The following is a 17,875-nucleotide window of genomic DNA, read 5'->3' as shown; positions in this document are numbered from 1 at the left end:
CATCAGGGGCAAGTCGTCAAAAAAACAACAACTATCTTACAAAATTTTGGAAAACTAACTGCATAGGTCCATTTTTCAAATGCTATTATTCAGGTTAGTAAAGTGCCTATATGTCTCAAAATGTATTTTTCTTTCAAACATCCCATTTTACATTGTCACTGGCAAAAGAAGGCATAATTATATTTAGATCAGTCAAAGGGCTAGGATATTAGCAGATGCCAAAGGAGAGAGTTTGAACAGAGCAGAGGGACACCCAGAGCAAGTCTCCAACAATACAAAAAAGAGAAACACACATAAGTGGCACCAAGCCTGTTCCTCACGTCCTCTTGAAACACATAGCACAGATGGAGAAACAAATTAACATCAGAAAGGTCACCCACTTTGACATTGTGAGGACAGGAATGCTTTCAGGGAAGCATAAATCCACAGCCCTCACATTTTGGAGGACTAATTTACTCCATTGCTACCATCAAATAGTTGGGGGTGGCAGAGTGCTCACTAATAAACACCTATGAGAATAAAAGCAGGGACTGCACTGATTACATCATTTGAATCCTTATAAAGTAGACACTTTACGGCACCATCAGAATTTTGTTCCAAGCCTCTGATTGCTCCTCAGAGTTTGAGGAATCAATAGTGGATGAGACAGGCATTGCGTCTGGGTTATTCAAACGTCCACAGGCAGTGACAATGGATGAAGACATCCCCATTAACATATCGCAACATGGGAAAGAGATTCAGGTTTTTAGATGAAAACATTTGGGTACCACTTTGGTTTGCTGGCACAATACCTCATCCATCCCTGAGCTTTAATGAGTTAGTCTTTAAGTTGTTATCCTATAACGTCCATTTCAGCAAAGGCTGCAGTTGTGATGAACAAAATGGCTCATTTTCTCCTATGCAGTGATGGTGCCCCAGGATAATTAAATTTGGGGACAGTGTTCTTCAATACGTAGAGTCAGCCCATCATACCATAGTAGAAGCTCATAAAATGGAGGTAGTCTGTTAAAATATAGTGAGAAAAGCTCTGGCTTCAGAAGAAGAAAAAAGGAATTTTCAGGAACTACTTAGTGTATTAGACTGGATCAGAGAGAAAAAGGACCTTAGCCATCACCTAGTCCAAAGCTTCCATTCCACAGTTCAGAAAACTGATTTTCAGAGAGGGACAGAAATTTGCCCAAAGCCACACAGCAATCTGACAGCAGAATCTAGACAAGAAGCTACCTCTTCTCAGTCCTAGAGCTTTCTCCACTGCTCCATCCACCCTTACTCTTAATAGCTGCCAAATAACAAATGGTTAACTACCCAAATCAAAATAATGGACACATAATCAAAGTTTGATTCCATAAACCAGGGGAAGTCACCTCTGAAGGCAGACAACCACCACAAATCACAAGCTTTTTGTAAAAAACAGTACAGTCATCATTCTATAGAGTGTGGGATGCCCTTTTTAAAATGTTATTGGCTAAAGAAACCACTACAGCCCAGGATATTGAAAGGCAATGTTTATGCCTCAAATATCCCAAATGATAGTGTAAACACGGTGATGCGACACCAAATACAAGGAACTACAGGTATTCTCACTATTATCTGCGGAATGTGTCAGAGTGCATAATAGTGCTGGCATCACAAGCCATGTCACACTGTCTGTTTTCCCCTTTCGGTTGCTGCTTCTTGTATGTCATGGTCAAAAAAGTAAAACATAAAATGTTCCATCAATAGGAGGCAACCTGCGTTTAAATATCTAATTTGCCTCGTGTTTTCATTTTCTCAAAAGCTTTCAATATGCCCATTATCTCTGGGCCCCATCACACAGTAGGTGTGCAACAAGTGTTCCTTAGGTGAATCATAGGATTATGAACTTTGAGGGATTTGAAAGAACATAAAAGTCTTGTAATTAAAACAGAAACAGCTATTCGTGATTCATGGATAAATGAATCATGCTATTTTATTCTCACAACAACCTCTGGAAAGGAGGGAGGTGGGGTATTATGTTTCCCCATTTTACAGATAACAACAAACTCGGGAGAGGTTGTGACTTGCGTGAAGTTGCACGAAAAAAGCTATGGAAAAATCCGATCTGAGAACCAACTGTCCGAACCTATCCTCAGGCCAGGTCTTGCCTTCCCACCAAATCATGGTATTTCTTGGTTGTTCGTCTGCTGTCCAGAACTGGGACAGTCTGAACTGTGACTACATTCTTTCCTAAGAACGCAGCTAGATTTCTAAGGTCTTATTTATACACACTATTCTTGGGAAATGAGAGTAGAGATAGATTACAAAGATCAGTTGATCGACTGATTGTTGGCTAAAATAAATAAAATGATGATGGTGATGGTGATGATGAGAGTAAATAAAATCATGATGGTGATGGTGATGATGAGAGAGCTGTCTCAGAAAAAGACTATTATGAAAGATAGAGGGAAAGAGTAGATAGAGGGAAAGGGCACCAAAGGTCCTGTGTGTTCCTCCCATCACATCCCTCACACTGGCCTACTCCTGAGCTGAGAGGATGCCCTCCTGGAAAGGTCCTGAGATCTAGACTGGAACATGGGTTCAAATCCCAGCCTCGCCACATGTAAGTTCACGCACTCATTAACCAAGTGACCCGTAGCAAATCATCTCGTGCTTCTGAGCCTCAAGCTCCATCACCTTACAAAATAAGAATCATCGTAATTATTAGCTGTGACTGTGGTAAAGATTAAATAAAAGACAGGGCAGAAGGAAAAAATCCTCCAAAAGACACAGTGCTGTACCGAGGTGAGGACTTGTCAGCAGGAGGCACACTTTTAGAGGGGACGAGTTAAACTGCTTCTTCACTGTGTCTTTCAGTGATCAGAGATGCAAGACAACTCTGCGTGAGGGGGGCACAGGGGTTAGTCATGGCTGTGAAGCATAGAAAAAATGAACTGGCCCACCAAGAGGATTTAGGCCCCACCTTTGGCTTCCCCAGCACAGTGTGCAAGCCATCCATGCTAGGTATGGGAGAAGAAAGTGGGGAGTCATCTGGAGTGGAAAGCCCCAGTTTCTGCCCTTGGGATCTTGCAGGCTAGTTGGAAGTCACATAAACGTTAAGACCCTGCAGGTCTGTCGAGAAAGGCCCACAGGTCTAGTATCATTCTTCCCTACACTGTTTTAAATAGATTTCCTCTCCTTTTTTCCTTTAAAGAATAATAAGAATTGACTATTTCCTCAGGTCCACTAGCACTAGGAAGACTCCTCTTTAGGACACACTCCCTTTCAAACACATTGCATTCACTCCCATAGACATCCATGCACACACACACCCTCAAGCTCTTTCACATATGTATATTTAGACACACAGAATGTATTCGCTACAACAGAGAGAAGAAATAAGACTCTGCCATCAAGCATTTGTACCTGCAGACCACAGCTGGGGCTTCTACAGAGTGGGCATGAGACAGAAAAGACCAATGGAGACACTCCCTCACACTATCTGAACAGACCCCTAGGAAGGAAACTTCTAGAATAAAGTTCTTCTCAGACTCTGTGCTGAGATGTGTTTTCCTCATCTTTGTTTCCCCACCCCCAACCTGCCTCTCATCTCCTTTGATGGTACCCTCCCCCAATAAGCACCCAATTTGCTGCCAGTTTTCTTTCTCAAAATCCTGTCTAAGTGGCTGTCATAGAGAATTGGGGCTGTGGGAGATGTTTTCTCAGGTAGCTGTCATTCTAAGAATGGTATTTTAAAAGTACATTAAAATAACCATATTTTTTTAAATGTCTAACTATCTATCCCCTCTTCAAAATTAGACCACCCTCTCAGCTATGATGCAGTGAAAAAAAAACAAAAACAAAAAATCCTCGACCAGGAATCAGGAGGCCTGCCCAGTTACTAGGCAGCTGAGTGGCCTTGCGAAAGTCGGTGAGCATCTCTAAGCCGAAACACGACTGGGGTAATTTATTATCATCCTGTTTATCTAAGAGCACGGCAGAAACACAACTCTCAAGTCTGCAGAGTCCTTGATACTTCCATAGGACTTCACCAACTCCAGGACACGGGGCCATACTGCTGCTGTCCACAGCTGTGAAGCAAGGGCGCCCCTAGTCCTCCGCAGGCCTAAATGCTCCTGAGAGGAGAGGAGTCTAAGCGGGTCTCCCAGTCTCTCCCTCCTGGAGCCGCAGCTCCGCTGTCTGCCCTTGACTCACACCCCCCCTTGCCCCCCCCCCCAACCCCCCTCACCCCCCGCGCTCGGTGACGGTGGAGGGAGGGGGAAGAAGACAGAGAGGAGACCCGGCCTGGCGTGGCCTTTGTGCCCTCTGCCTGGGCCTCTGGCTGCCACCGTGCCGCAGAGCGCGGCCTTCCGGCCGGGGTGCGCCACACGCGTCCCGCCCCGATGTGGCTTGAGAGAACGCAGAAGCTACGAAGTTAAACAAAGCCGCGCGGCGCGCAAAGACCCCTCTCAGCTTCCACTCCCTGCTAAGAATGCGAAAGATTCAATCTTGCTCTGGAGCTCGAGGTCTGAACATTGAACGCAGAAACCTAGAACTTGTGAGCACTTGCGGGCTGCCTCTCCCTCCCTCACGTCGGGTCCTCCCTTGGACGACCCTCGCCTCCCCACCCTCGTTGGGCTGCATTCAAGCCCCTGGGGCTCTGCCCCTGCACTACCTCTTGGCGACTCTCCTGGTCCGGCCAGGGAATGAGTGGCTGCGTGACCCGCTGGTCAGTCCTGCGGCTCGGCCACAGCCCGTCCTGGGACGAATTGCTGCAGGCTCAGCGAGCGCTAAGCTCAGCGGCTCGGATTCCCCCACTCTCTGTTAAGCCTTCCGCGGTGGGGCAGGGGCTGATTCATAGCAATTTTCCACGCAGCAGCCAGCTGATTGCCTTACGCATACCTGTTTGCTAAATTCCCTGGGCTACTCCCACTGTTTCTCCCTGTACCCCACAATCTTCTCTCCTTTAATTCAAAGCTGATCTCTCCTTCAAGATTCAGCCCAAGGGTCCCTTCCTCTGAGGGCTTTGCAAATTTGCCCTCCCCTAGCCATGCCACACAATCTCACATTACAGGAGAAGGAAAGGCAGAAGTGGAGGTTTAGATGGCTAAGAAACTTACCAAAGGGCACAGAGATAATTAGTGGCAGAATCAAGAGGAAGACCCAGAACTCCAGGATCGAAGCTCAGCACACTTTTTGCTCCCTTTCACTGCTTCCCCTCTGGCCTTATTTGTCTGGCACTGGAGGGCAAGGGACATCTCTGGTTGGCCCTTTGCACTCAGGGGCTGCATCAGCAATAACCCCCTCCCCTCCTTGCCTCATGCTTCCAGCTCCTTGTTTCCCATCTTGTCCAGGGCCTTTGCTCTTGCAACCTCAGAGGCAAAAAGGTCATTTTGTTCAAAGTCCAGTGCAAGAGCAAACAGAAGCTGACTTCGCAAAGTCCTCTACCCACCTGGATGAGAATGGCCTCAGTAACGCCCTCCCCCCAACCCCCACAACACATATACACAAAACCATAGTCTTCATCTTTCTTTCTGTACCTCCTTGGCACCTTGCAAAATCAGAAGGCACTCACACCTGCCCAAAACATCTTACCTTCTAATACCTCTTCCAAAAATGCTGCCCTTTCAATCTGCAGCCCAGCACTTATATGTACAAATCACTGTTCAACCAAGCAAAAATATAATATTCCCAAGTACTAAATTTTCACATCTGATGCAACAAGGATAATTCGATCTTATTAACACAAGCTCTCAAGTGGGGAGAATTTCAAATATGCAATTACACCCCCTCCCAATTGGATTTTCTCCTCTCCTGGACAAAGTGAATGGACAAAGGGAAGGTGTTGTTGATGCAGAGGGACAGGAATGGAAAAAGAAAGTAGAGTCAAGAATGCCAGAGACTATGGGTGACCCTGGCAAGAGGGAAGGAGCAGGAAGCAAAGCCTGGGCAAAGTAGAGAAGGAATGAAAGAGAGGGGAGAGGAAAGCGGGGAGATGCTGACTCCAGGTGGACACAGATACTGGGGCAGACCAGGGAGACAAGGATGACTCCCCAAAGGTTCAGGGAGGTTGCTCTCAGGGACCTGGATTGGAAGTGAGATCCAGAAGCCCAGTGGCAAGTCTCTCTTATGCCCTAGCAAAGGGAGAGAGCTTCTGGCTCCAGTAGCAGCATGGGTGGGGCTCTTTGCACTTGAAGTACCACCTCACCACCATTAGGACCAGGAAGATGCTCTCTTTTCCTCCTCCTCCTCCTCCCCCCACCTCCCCCCCCCCCCGCAGTTATTCAATAAATCTTACCCAAAAAAGGAATGTAATTTGAATGCTCAGGGCAGTTTTCCTTTCCGTAGAAGAAGAGGATCTCTCCCTCTCCTCCTGCAGAAAATGGGTTGGGTGCTCCCCCTTTGTACATTCTAGAGCACCAGATCAAGAGAGGGGGAGAAAGGAAGGGAGTGGCAATTTGAGGCTGGTCCAAATTGTCCTGGCATCTCCCTCTTTCTCTCTTTCTCTCTCTCTCTCTCTCTCTCTCTCTCTTTCTCTCTTCCCCCCCCCACCCCTCCGTTGGAATTTTCTGTAGCCCCTCCTTCTGGCCCTGGCAGCTCTGCCCCCCCTCCACACTGCTGCATCCTAAGCCACTTCCCCCACCTTTGTGATACAGGACTGATATTGGGGTGCATCTTCCTGGTGATGCTTGCTTTCTAATGTGGGATCTTAGACTAACACACCACAGAAAAATTTTAGTTAAGAGTGGGTGGGTGTCACAGAAGATGAAGAGAGAAACCCATTCAGATAGCCAACTGCCTTGTCAGGAAAGCATCACAGGTCGATGTTGGGAGCAGTTGGGAGAAATGATTTGAACCCGAGTGCACACGGAGCCGATTTATGCAGAAAAACAGCAGATTGTTGGCTTGGGTTATAGTGATCACCTTGGTAACATAAATACATAAATACTGCGTGATATATTAGTGAAAAGGTAGATCACTGAAGATCACTCCGTGTCCATTTTCTCATGTGCAAAATGGGGGAGTAAATGTCACCCTATAGCTTGTGGGAAAGAGCATGTGAAATAACATCAGTAAAATACTTAGCACATGGCCTGGCACAGAGACCCTTACCTCATGAATTTCCTTCCGGTGTTGGACACAGGAGGGAAAAGAGATTTCCCAAGGTTGCATAGCAAGCAGCAGACTCAGGATTAGAACACAGGTATCCCAAACACCCCCCTAAGAAGGGTGCTTTCCACTTTACTTCCTCCTCTGAGAAGGCTGCCAAGGCTTTCCTTGGGGACCCAGCTGGAGTGGAAGCAGGGAAGTGGGTTAGGAGCCGGTTCTATGCGTCTGTATATAGTGACTACCACTTAGCACCAGTCCCAAGGGCTCGGGCTTCTGCTTCATCCACCTGCTCATCCTCACTCAGGTAATTTCCCCATGTCATCTTGGAGTGATTCATTGCCACTTTAGCGCCACCTCTGCTGCTCAGCTCTGAGACAGTGACTCACCCTCTAGCTGGCCAGGGCCTCTGCCCTCCAGGAAAGAGGCTTTCTTCTTAATTGACCGCAGAAACCTCCGAAGCAGTGGAACAACACCCTTCCAGGCAGGCTTAGAAATGGACCACTTTGAGGAGGAAAGGAAGAGCCCCCTCCCCCAAAGCCTTCATTCTCTTCCTCCCCACAGTGCCTGGGGTGCCACTTCAGGAATCCTCTCTCTGGATTCCTTATGATAACTCCTTTGGTGCCCTCAGGTCTCGGCGTTTCCAAAAGATTTTACCCAGGACATGTCTTTGCCGCCTGTATACAGCCACAGCGCTGTGCCGCGCACTGTGCTAGGCACCCAGGTAGGAGGAGATGTCCCTGGCATCCACTGAGGGCTCACCACAAGTTTTTTGAAAAGAGTAACACAGCTACTTGGAAGGGAGGAGAACAGGGGTAGAAATAAAATAGGTAGTACCTGCGAGGAGTGGAGGTGATGGGCAGAAGGGCCTCACCGCTGCCCCAAGGACTGGGTCTGTGACCTGGAATGTCTTAAGACTCCCGAGTGGCGTCACTAAAATCACTGATGCAAGCTTTTCCCTTAAACACAGACCGTGGCTTACATAATTGAATGCCACTGTCCGTCCTCTGGCTTTCTGGCCTGGCTTGGGGGCATCATCTGGGAGCCACATATCCCTCCCTCTGAGTTCTCGATGCCTCAAACTTTCAAAGCTTTATCTTTGATGAAGGTTGGGGAGAGGAGGAGGGCCTGGCAAGGAACGGAGATCTTCCAGATCTTATCCGGGATAAGCACTTTGCTTGCGCTTCCTCCTTCCAACTTCACAACCACCCCGCCGATCTAATTGAGGGACTTGCTAAGCTAGTCAGCTACCCCACAGAGTAGGGATTCGAACTCTAACGAGTCTCGGAAGCCTGGGCACCGCGCTTTACACAATGCGCGGCAGGGGGCAGAGCCTCTTCCTCCACCTCTCCTCCACCCGCTGCGCATCTCAACCGAAAGGAGGAAAGCAAGCAACGGGAGCCAAATGGTCGTCTGGCCGCGAGCCTTCTGGAGTGACCTCTGTAGCCTGTATCCCAGAGCTCCCTGCAGGGGCTACCTTGCCAGGAGTACAAAGCACCTTTGGCGACTCTACCGCCCCCTGCCGCCAGTGGCTCCCTGGCCTTGGCCGCCGTCCTCAGGAGGGCTTGCTTGTGCACTAAGAAAACAAAAAAACAAAACACAAAAAAACTCACCGGTTGCCCAAGAGCTGTAACGGGCTGGTGCGGGCTGCAGATAGCTCTACCAGATTTGGTGACAGAAGCGGGAGGGAGGAACATTTATGTGTCCTACTATGTGTCCAGCGCGGGGTCAGTGATTTTTATGCAGAAAATTAGTTGCTTTGCAAAATAGTGAGTTCTCCATTAAGAGACGTCTTCAAGTTAGGCTAGGACAGGTTTCGCAAGAAGCTTCTCTGCAGAAATCAACTCCTTACTTCTTCAAACCATTAAAGCCCTCCACCCCTAACAGTTGTCCACTCTTTCAGGGAGGGGAGTTAAAAACACCCCTTGGGGGGGCAAAGGTCAATGCGGTGTAGGGGTCTGGGGGGATGGTGCAGGAGGAGGAGCCACCCGGGGGGTCGTTTATACGCGGAAGCAGGGTCCCTGCGAAGCCTTCACGCTCTCCACCCGCCGGCGGATTCCCCAGACCTTCCAGTTTTCCCGGGTTGCGACCAGATCCTGCCTGGACCCAACTCTACCCCTTTGCTTGGGACGGGGGAACAGGCGCGTTAAGGGGAGTGTTAAGGGGGCAACACCTCAGGTCAAAGGAAAAAAGCGTCTATGCCTGCACTGCCTGGCCAGCCCATCGCTCCCCGCTCCTTCCTTCCCCTCCTCCCCTCCTCGCCCCCTACTCTTCCGCCCGGCGGGAAGGAGGGGCGGGCTGTGTGTGTGTGTGTATGTATGCATGTACGCGTGTGTGTGCGCGCGCGCGCGCTGGTGCTGTTCGTCTGTGTGTGCGTTCGGTATGTGGCTGGTTGTGGGGTGTGTGTGCGCGGCGCACGTTTTAACCCGAGTGCTTGGTGTGGAGTGTATTTGGTTTGCGCTAGGACATGGAGTGTGTGTTTTGTGCGGTGTTTGTGTGTGCACGCTTGTAGATTGTACGTTTGTGCTTGATTATAGTGTGACTATGTAGGTGCGATCTGGATGTGGGTGTGTTTGATGTATGGTTTCTGCCGGAGTTTGTGGCCGTGCTGTGGTGAGTGTGTATATGTGTGTAGTGTGCATGTGTGTGCCTGTTGAACCTCGTGTGCATACGTGTGTTTGGTGTTTACCCTTAGATGTGCTATGCAATATGAGTTTACAGGGAGCCTTTGTTGGAGTGTATAACGTGTGAGTTCATGAGCGAGATGTCTTTATGTGGGCTTCCTTAAGGTGTGTGTTCAAAGGTTCATGTGCATGAAGGCGTAGGGTGTGTGGGTCTTTGGGTGTGATGTGTTCATGTGTGTGGTGGGGACGCATGTGGCTAGTGCATGTGTTCAGATGAAGGGTTGGAGACCATGTGTATTTTGGAGTGGGGTTGCGGCCTGAGTCTGTGAGTACGGTGTGTGAGAGAGCAGGGTTGTCTAGAGAATCCAAGTGACTGTGTGCTTGGTGGTTTTGTTTTGTTTTGTTTTGTTTTTAATTGGGGGTGGTGGACAAGGAAGGAGGACCGGCCCGCGACTGGGGCAGGGTCGTCCTCTGGCCTGACCTGTCCTGTCTGGGTCTGCCTGCCCCTGGCTGGTGCCCTCCAGGCCCGCTGGGGCAGGGAGTGAGCTTACCTGGCTGCTTAGAGGAAAGAAGAGGAGGGCGCTGCACGTGACTGGCCAGGTAGGCCACCTAGGGGCGAGGTGCAGGGGCTGGTGGGAGTAAACTGGAGAGATTCTTGGTCACTTGCCCAACAACCCTTCCCCCACCAGGACATCCCAGTCCTTGCTAGCTGAGCCCAACTATTTGCTCAGGGCCTTGCTGTTTCACACCTCCTTGGCTTTGTGTGGGCAAATCCAGTTGCCTGTTATCCCTTTCCCCCTGGGCCTCCTGACAAGCTCCTACTTAATTTTTGTAAGACTTAACCTAAGAGTCACAAATCTTTCTCTGCTTTTCTGTACCCCTCCCTCCCAGTTGAGGGCTCCCTCCTTTGAGCCACCACAGTTACCTCTTCTTATTTCTCATGACATGATCGTACTGCAACTATTGGTCTCTCCTTTTAAACTCTGAGCTCCTGTAGAGAATGCCCGGTATATAGTAAGAATAATAGTAGTGATCATCATGATAATGTTACCATTTATTAAGCACTTACTGTGCACCAGGCATCAGGCTAAGTGCTCTTACATGCATTACCTTCTTGAGTCCTCCCAATGACTCTGTGGGGTACGTGGAGCTATGATTATTGCTATTTTACACATCACACATCAAGCTCAGAGAAGTTAAGTAACTTCCCCAAGATCACACAGCCAGATGAAGGTGGAGCTGGTATTTAAATACAGGTTTGCTATGTTCCCCAATCCTTTCTTCTATACCAGGCAGCCTCACCAAGAGCCTTCTGATTCTTGCTAGGCATTGAAATCTCTATCAAACAGTATCATTTCCTAACAAATCTTTCTTTTGAGTTTACTGACAGCACCAAGAGTGTTCAGCATAATTACTTTTTTTGTCTCTCAGACAGCTGATACCTTCTCCACCTAATTACCTGCTTTGTTGACACCTCAAAATCTTTAATTACTCTAGGCTCATAAGCATCTCACCAGTTCTAGTTCTGGGAGCTCTCCTTAGGCTGGTGCTGAAAGAAAGATCAGAGAATGAGTATTTTCTAGCCATAAGATCAGGAGAATTGGGTATGGAGAAGGTGAGGGGTCAGGATGGAGTGAGGGAACGATTTCACAGCTCCCCCAGATCTGTTTTTACAGCATTACCACCAGAACTTGGTATGCAATGAATTTCAAACAGAATAGGCATCTTCATATGAAGCTGCACATAGAAAAACAAGCAGACCCCCCCCCCCCTCCGGGAGAAAAGATTCCCGAATGGCCCCATTTTGTATTATTCATGTTTGGTGGGGAGCACTGTACTTGCCTAATGGGGTTCATGCTGGTCTAATGCTTTCCAAGCAGCTTCATAGGAGAAATCCAAATTAAAACAATACATTGCATTTGGGGAAACACATTTATTGGGGGGGTGTCAGGCCAGTCACGGCTTCCAGCTCAGCCCCCGGGGAACCAGCCTAGACTGCTGCGAAGGGGTCAGGGGGTGGATAGAGAGGGACAATTGAACTGTGGTGAGTCACTTCACCACTTTTCAGGGGGGAAGAGAGAAGCACGATTAAATTGCTGCTGTTATTATTGCGCCCTTTCGACTGGCACAAATGAGCCTGGTGTGCACTGGGAAAGCAGCTGGAACACCCATAAAGCTTCTGCCAAGCTGGGTCTGGGTCAGCACCTCATCCTGGGCAGGCAGAAAAAAAAAAAAAAAAAACATTGCCTAAACTAATATGTAGCCAGAAAGTTTCCTTTTGAAAAAAAGGGAAGCGAGGATGATAGAGAGGCCAGTCTAAGTCACTCACCGCCCATATGAGGAGTTGAGGGAAACTTCGGCGTCTCCCACCATCTAGTCTCAGACATTTGGCTTTCCTGCTACTGTGGGCCAGTCTGACACCTCTTCTGAATATACCGGCTTCACCTGCACTTCCTCAAAGTCACTCCTGTGAGTCTCTCCCTCTTCTAAGGTTCTCTTCCTGCCTCCCATCCCAACACACACACACACACACACACACACACACACACACACACACACTACTTGGAGCTTAAAATTCCCACTATACATCTCTCTCTCTTTGGAGTTCATAACATGAGGATTACATGGGGAATTGTAAAGGTGGAGAAATGCTCTAATAACCCCCATTACTCCCAAAGGTAAACAGAAATTTGCTTGTTTTCATACTAAAATAACCTGTAGGGGCAAGGCACTAGTGTGAATTTTATTGAGGAGAGAGATCTTAGTTTCCCCATGAGAGTAAAGCCCTTTACCTATGAGAATCTTCACCTTTTCCATGGGAGCAGAGGAGCTTAGGAGTGAGAAAGCTTTAAGTTTATATCCCAGCTCCATTGCTTACTTGCTGTGTGATCTTGGGACAGCTAGTTCATCTCTCTGAATCTGTTTTTTTCATCTGTAAATTGGAGATACTATCACCTGCCTTAGAAATGCTCGGATGACTGAAAGGGGTAGACTGTGGACAGTGCCAGCCAAATGCCTAACACGCACAGTAAACATTCAAGAAGAGGTTAATTCCCTCCCTCGACCACTCTCTCCTCCCCGTTATATAGCCCTGAGTGTCTCAGCTACTTTGTTCAGAGACTGAAGCTGCCTGACTGAGCTGCCAATTTTCCTCATTACTGATGTGTCTGACACTCTTGAAATAGTCCCTCTTCTTTCAGGACAATGTTTTGATCAGCCTAATGCAGCCCGGGAAGAACTGGACCCTTAGTCCAATTCTCACTCTGCAGTTTCTCCTGGCAGTGTTAATGAGACCAAGGTTTCAGTGGTAATACTCCATGGAGGAAAGTTTCAAACTACCTGCCCAATGTCTAGACTCCCCCCCCCCCAACCCACCGCCCCCAGTTATGTCCTGAACTCCCCAACCCTCACTGCAGCGTGACTATTTCCTGGCTAAACTGCCCCCCCCCCACAATTCCTGTTCTGTTTATTCACCGCTACCTTAGAAATTAAAAGGGATTTCAAAGGCCACCTTTTCTCTAGTAGCCACCAAAGTTGGGAGATAGATGGGGTGATGAGGAGAGAGATGATGGGTATTTTTCTGAGATAAACTTTGCAGCACGCAAATAAAGTTCCAATTAGTTGTTTATCTGTGCTCAGTTAAAGGGAAGTAAAATCTACCCTTTGCCAAAAATGGTAAAGTGAGAGAAGACCCCCATCTGTGCTCTTTCCTCCCTGGTGCTGTTGCCTCCCTCTAGAGACAAAAGCAAGTCACTACAAGCTAAAGCTGCATTTTAAGCAGGAGGTGGTAGGGGAAGGTTAAAAAGTTGATGGGGGGTTGATATAATGCCAGAGAAGTATAATAAGCAGAGAAGTACTGAGATTCGAGGCCAGACAAAGCTCTGAGAGACTGGGCTCCAGGCGTTTCCAGTCTCTGGAAGATGCTTTCACCTTCTCCCCTCCCTCACCCCTCTTATTCATCGTGCATGTGCATGCTACCACTCACTGACCCCCAGACTCCAGCATGCAGCATTATTTCTTCTTGAGTCCCTCTGAGGTTTTAGGAATTTAGAAAAACTTCTCCAGTGCTTACTCACAGCTGCTTCTGAGGAGGCCCTGCCACCTCTACTTGGAGGAGGGAGGAGGGAGCAGAAGCAATGAAGGGTCAGCCATACCATACCTCTGGCGACCCAGGGGTTTAGCATAGTCCCTGGCCACTTTCAAAGCTTCCCTGAGTGCAGGGACCTATTGGTGGCTGGGTATTGGGCACCCATGCTGAGCAAGCCGTGTGGTTTCCAAGAGATGTATCTGAGACTTGACAGTAGCTGCCAAGGCTCATCAAACATGCCATCTACCTACTTCTGCTGATACATGTGAGAACAAATGATACTGTCAGGAGGAAACAGAAAGCGTTTCCTAGTGACTCAGAGCCCCGGCAATGAGGACACAGGTGGTATTTGCACTGCATCTTCCAGCTGAAATGTGCACTTCTTCGCAGAAAGGAATCTATAAGTAATCAAATAGATCGGAGACCAGAATTTGGACTCTGGGCAAGGGAACAGTAGCAACCTCATACAGACCACCCAGTAATTGTCTGTTGTATATCAGCACAGGGCTAGGAGCTCTGCAGATGTTCTCTCTTTTAATCTCACTCAAGCTTTGAAATCACATCAAACAGGGCCAGAATCCTTGCTCAGCCACTGTGTGGCAGTGAACAAGTTACTTAACTTCTCAGAGATTTTGTCGTCGTCGTCTTCTTCTTCTTCTTCTTTTGGTTTGTGTTTGAGCTTTTGTCTTTAAAATATTGGTAATAATACTTACCTCATAGAGTTGTAATGAATTTTAAATGAGATCATTTATGTAAAATGACTGGTCCATGGTAAATATTTGGAGAAGGAAAGCACATCTTTGATACCTGAACCATAGAGGATATTTAGTGTAATTGATATTACCATATGAATATGATTACTCTTATTTATAACCTGGAAATGTAGGCATTATTACATCATTTGAAGAGAGACTAAATAACTTGCTCGCAGCAACATTACAAAAACAGGCCTGGGACACAAACCAGCTCTGCTTCTTCCCACCCAGTTTTAGAGGACACTTCATGGTCATTAGGGAGACCACATTTAGCTGACCTGATCTAGAAATTACATTTAAACTAAAATTTGAAGGAAAAAAGCCCTTAAACACTTTATAGTGGGATTCTAGGTTGTCATCTGGACTATTTGCATATCATAGGCCCTGTAATAACCTTTTGAAAACATTTTTAAATTACAAAAGTGATGTAAAAACAAACCTGATAAAGATTTTAAGAAACAGAAATAACTATTTTGACCCCCACTTCATAGAATCTCTTACTTGACCTTGTTGCTGAATTTTCTTCCACTCTTTCAAAAATGCATACTTGACACAATTGTAATCATACTGTTTCCCACATTGCTACATAGTCTTCATGAACACCATCTTTATGGCTGTAGACTAGTCTGATAAGTGGTATGTCATCCAGTCTGTTTAACCATTCCGCTAGTGTAGGATGTTTAGGTCATCTTAGTAGATAAGTGTGAACAAAGGAACAATGTTGCTTTCACATTGCCATAATCACCCTCAGGGACCTGGTGTCCTTCTCTATCAATGCCCAATAAGCTTTTTGTCATTTGATATTTAAGCTCGATGAATGTCAGCTCTTCTGCTGGAGTCTGAGGTACTTTTTGCAAGTTTTATTTTCAGCCAGTTTTCATCACACAGATTCTGTATATTAGCCTCCTGGTGGGTAAAGAGTGGGCTCACCCAGGAACCTAAGCTCAAGAGCGGCACATTTTTTTTCCCTACAGATAAATGTCTTTTGAGGTGCAAATAAATGATTTACAAAGGAATTTGGGAAGTCCTGCTACTGGTGAATGGGGGTGCTAGTCAGATAGCATGACCAGGGGAGTGGGTTGTCACACTGGCAAACTTGCTCCAGCTCTGAAAAATTATCCTGTTACAGTTCAACCAGGCCTGGTCATAGCAAATTGATTGGGTCCCATCTCCAAGAAAGGATCAAATTTGTATATAAAGTGGGCCCCAAGGTCCCTTCAGCTTAAGAGTTTTGGCTGCTTTACAGAAGCCCAACTGTCTGAGACTAAATCCAATGCCAAAAGCAAACTGGAAGAGACAAGTTCAAGTGGATCAATTTTGCTGTCCCTTTCTCTGGGAATGAAGACCTTTCTAAGCCACCATTCTTCCCAGATCTCAATGATGCCTTGTCCAGATGTCTTCGTATGGTTGTCCATTGTCCACTGACAACCTCAAAAGATTACTCTGACATACCAACTGTCTCCTCAGAAAGCAGGGATATGTGGTCTAAAGAACATTTAGAATACTTCCTCCACTCTTTTCAGTCGGTGGCCAGCTACTTTCCCCCACCTCTGATGCCAGAGGATTTCTGTACGGCATCTGAAGGGAGCACCCTGGGCAATTATAACCCTATGGAATATCAATAATTAAGCTTCGTGTTACACGGCATTTGTCAGGGGGGAATGCAATGAATGGGTTCTTACCTGGTCAAAAAACAAAACAAAACAAAACAAAACTGTACTCAAAGACTAATTACTTATTGCAGAGTGATGTTGTGTGACTTAAACGAGATCATACACATAAAGGATTGAGCCTAGGGCCCAGCATCTTGGAAGCGCGTCATAGATAATTGGCTGCTATTGGATGAGTACTAGAGCTGGGGTAGGCAGTGGTGTGCCACCAGCATATGTGGGGACACAGGTCTTACCAGACTGGAAATTCAGTAGCAAATCTAAAGTCTTGCACTTGGGTTCAAACACAAACACCTACTAAATACAGAATGGAGACTCTAAAAAGAACTTGGGTTTTCCTCTTCTTTTTTTTTTTTTTTAAGGAAGCTTCAGTCGAAAGTACTTTCAAAATAAACTATTTGTGTGAACTGTGTGGCATGTCCATGGGATTTGTGTATAGAATGTGCATGTGTGGTGTGGGCATATTGTACTCTGTGTGAAAAGTACGCTATGCATGTGAAGCGTGTGTGTTTGCACATTAGTGATTTGTATATGGGCATGTGTTAAGTGTGGAAATGTGTATATATGTGTGAATTTATGGCTACTTATCTGTGTACCATGAGTGCAATGTTTCCAAAAGAGGGAAAGTCAGCCGTCCAGGACTCTATTTACAGGGGCACAGCTGGAAGTCCTCTTTTGGCCAGATCACTAGGCATTCACAAGTTGGAGAGTGTTCAAAGAAGAGCAGCTAGATGCGGGTAGGAGACTTGCAGCCATGTCACATGTTATACAGATGAAGGAACTAGGGAGGTTTGGCCTGGATAAGAACCGGGGTGAGTGGGGGTGGCGGAACAGGGAGCGCTGGCGCTGTTCCCTTGGAAGGATCATGAAGGTCAGCACCAGGGCCAGAAGGACATAGATTTGGGTTTGGTTTAAGAAAAAGCCTTCAAATTCTAATGGACAAGAATGTTGTTAGGTGGGAGTGGGCTTCCTTGTGTGATACTAACCCGCTCCCAATAGGGTATTCATAAAGGAACCATCTTATCCTTGATCTCATTGGAGTCACACCACAATCTTGTAGACCAGGTAGGGGTGGAAGGGTCCCCCTTACTCCTTTTGGTATCGGGTGCCTGAGCCATATGGCCTTAAAAGGCATTTATAAAACTCCCTCCCCCCTTTATTCCAATTTATCAGGATCACATAAACCTGAAAGAACATACAGAACAAAAAGTTAAATTTTCTTTCCTTCTCAGGCTTGCCAGAGACTGTACTTGAATTTGCTAAGCATGCTGTAGTCCCTTAACAGTATGTCAGACTCCTGGGATGATTCTCAGCAGGGTGCTGAGGCTGACAAGAACTAAAAGCAAATTTTTGCTGAAATAAGTTAGCTGAGGCCCACCCTCTCCCTGCCTCTCCTCCCCCGCCCGTGAGGGGGCAGAGGAAAGAAGAGACAGCCCCAGGTTTGGTCTATGGCTGGTGACCAATGACGCACTCTCACCAATATAGATTTTGGAGGTGGAGACTATGGAAAAACAGGTGGCAGTGGGGGCAGGTGGCAGCCTGGAAGGGGTGGGGCCTACCAAGGGGGAGTGAAGGACAGTGTGGGTGGGGGTCCTGGGAAATCTCAAAAAGAAAAAAGTCAGTCTCCTGAAACTTTAAGGAAAAATAAAAACAATCGGTTTCCAAAATGTGCCTCAT

General features: G+C 47.1%; 1 protein-coding gene across 1 annotated transcript in view; it reads right to left on the bottom strand.

The window, feature by feature from the left end:
- The window catches only part of ARHGAP36 (Rho GTPase activating protein 36), a 30,995-nt gene that overhangs the window by 12,164 nt on the left and 956 nt on the right, over nucleotides 1-17,875 (bottom strand). The window lies entirely within an intron of this gene.

The sequence above is a fragment of the Mustela lutreola genome, chromosome X (genome assembly GCF_030435805.1).
Source record: "Mustela lutreola isolate mMusLut2 chromosome X, mMusLut2.pri, whole genome shotgun sequence".
In the NCBI taxonomy this organism is placed as follows: domain Eukaryota; kingdom Metazoa; phylum Chordata; class Mammalia; order Carnivora; family Mustelidae; genus Mustela; species Mustela lutreola.
Note: the sequence above shows the minus strand (reverse complement) of the source record. Positions and strands in the feature narration are given on the sequence as shown.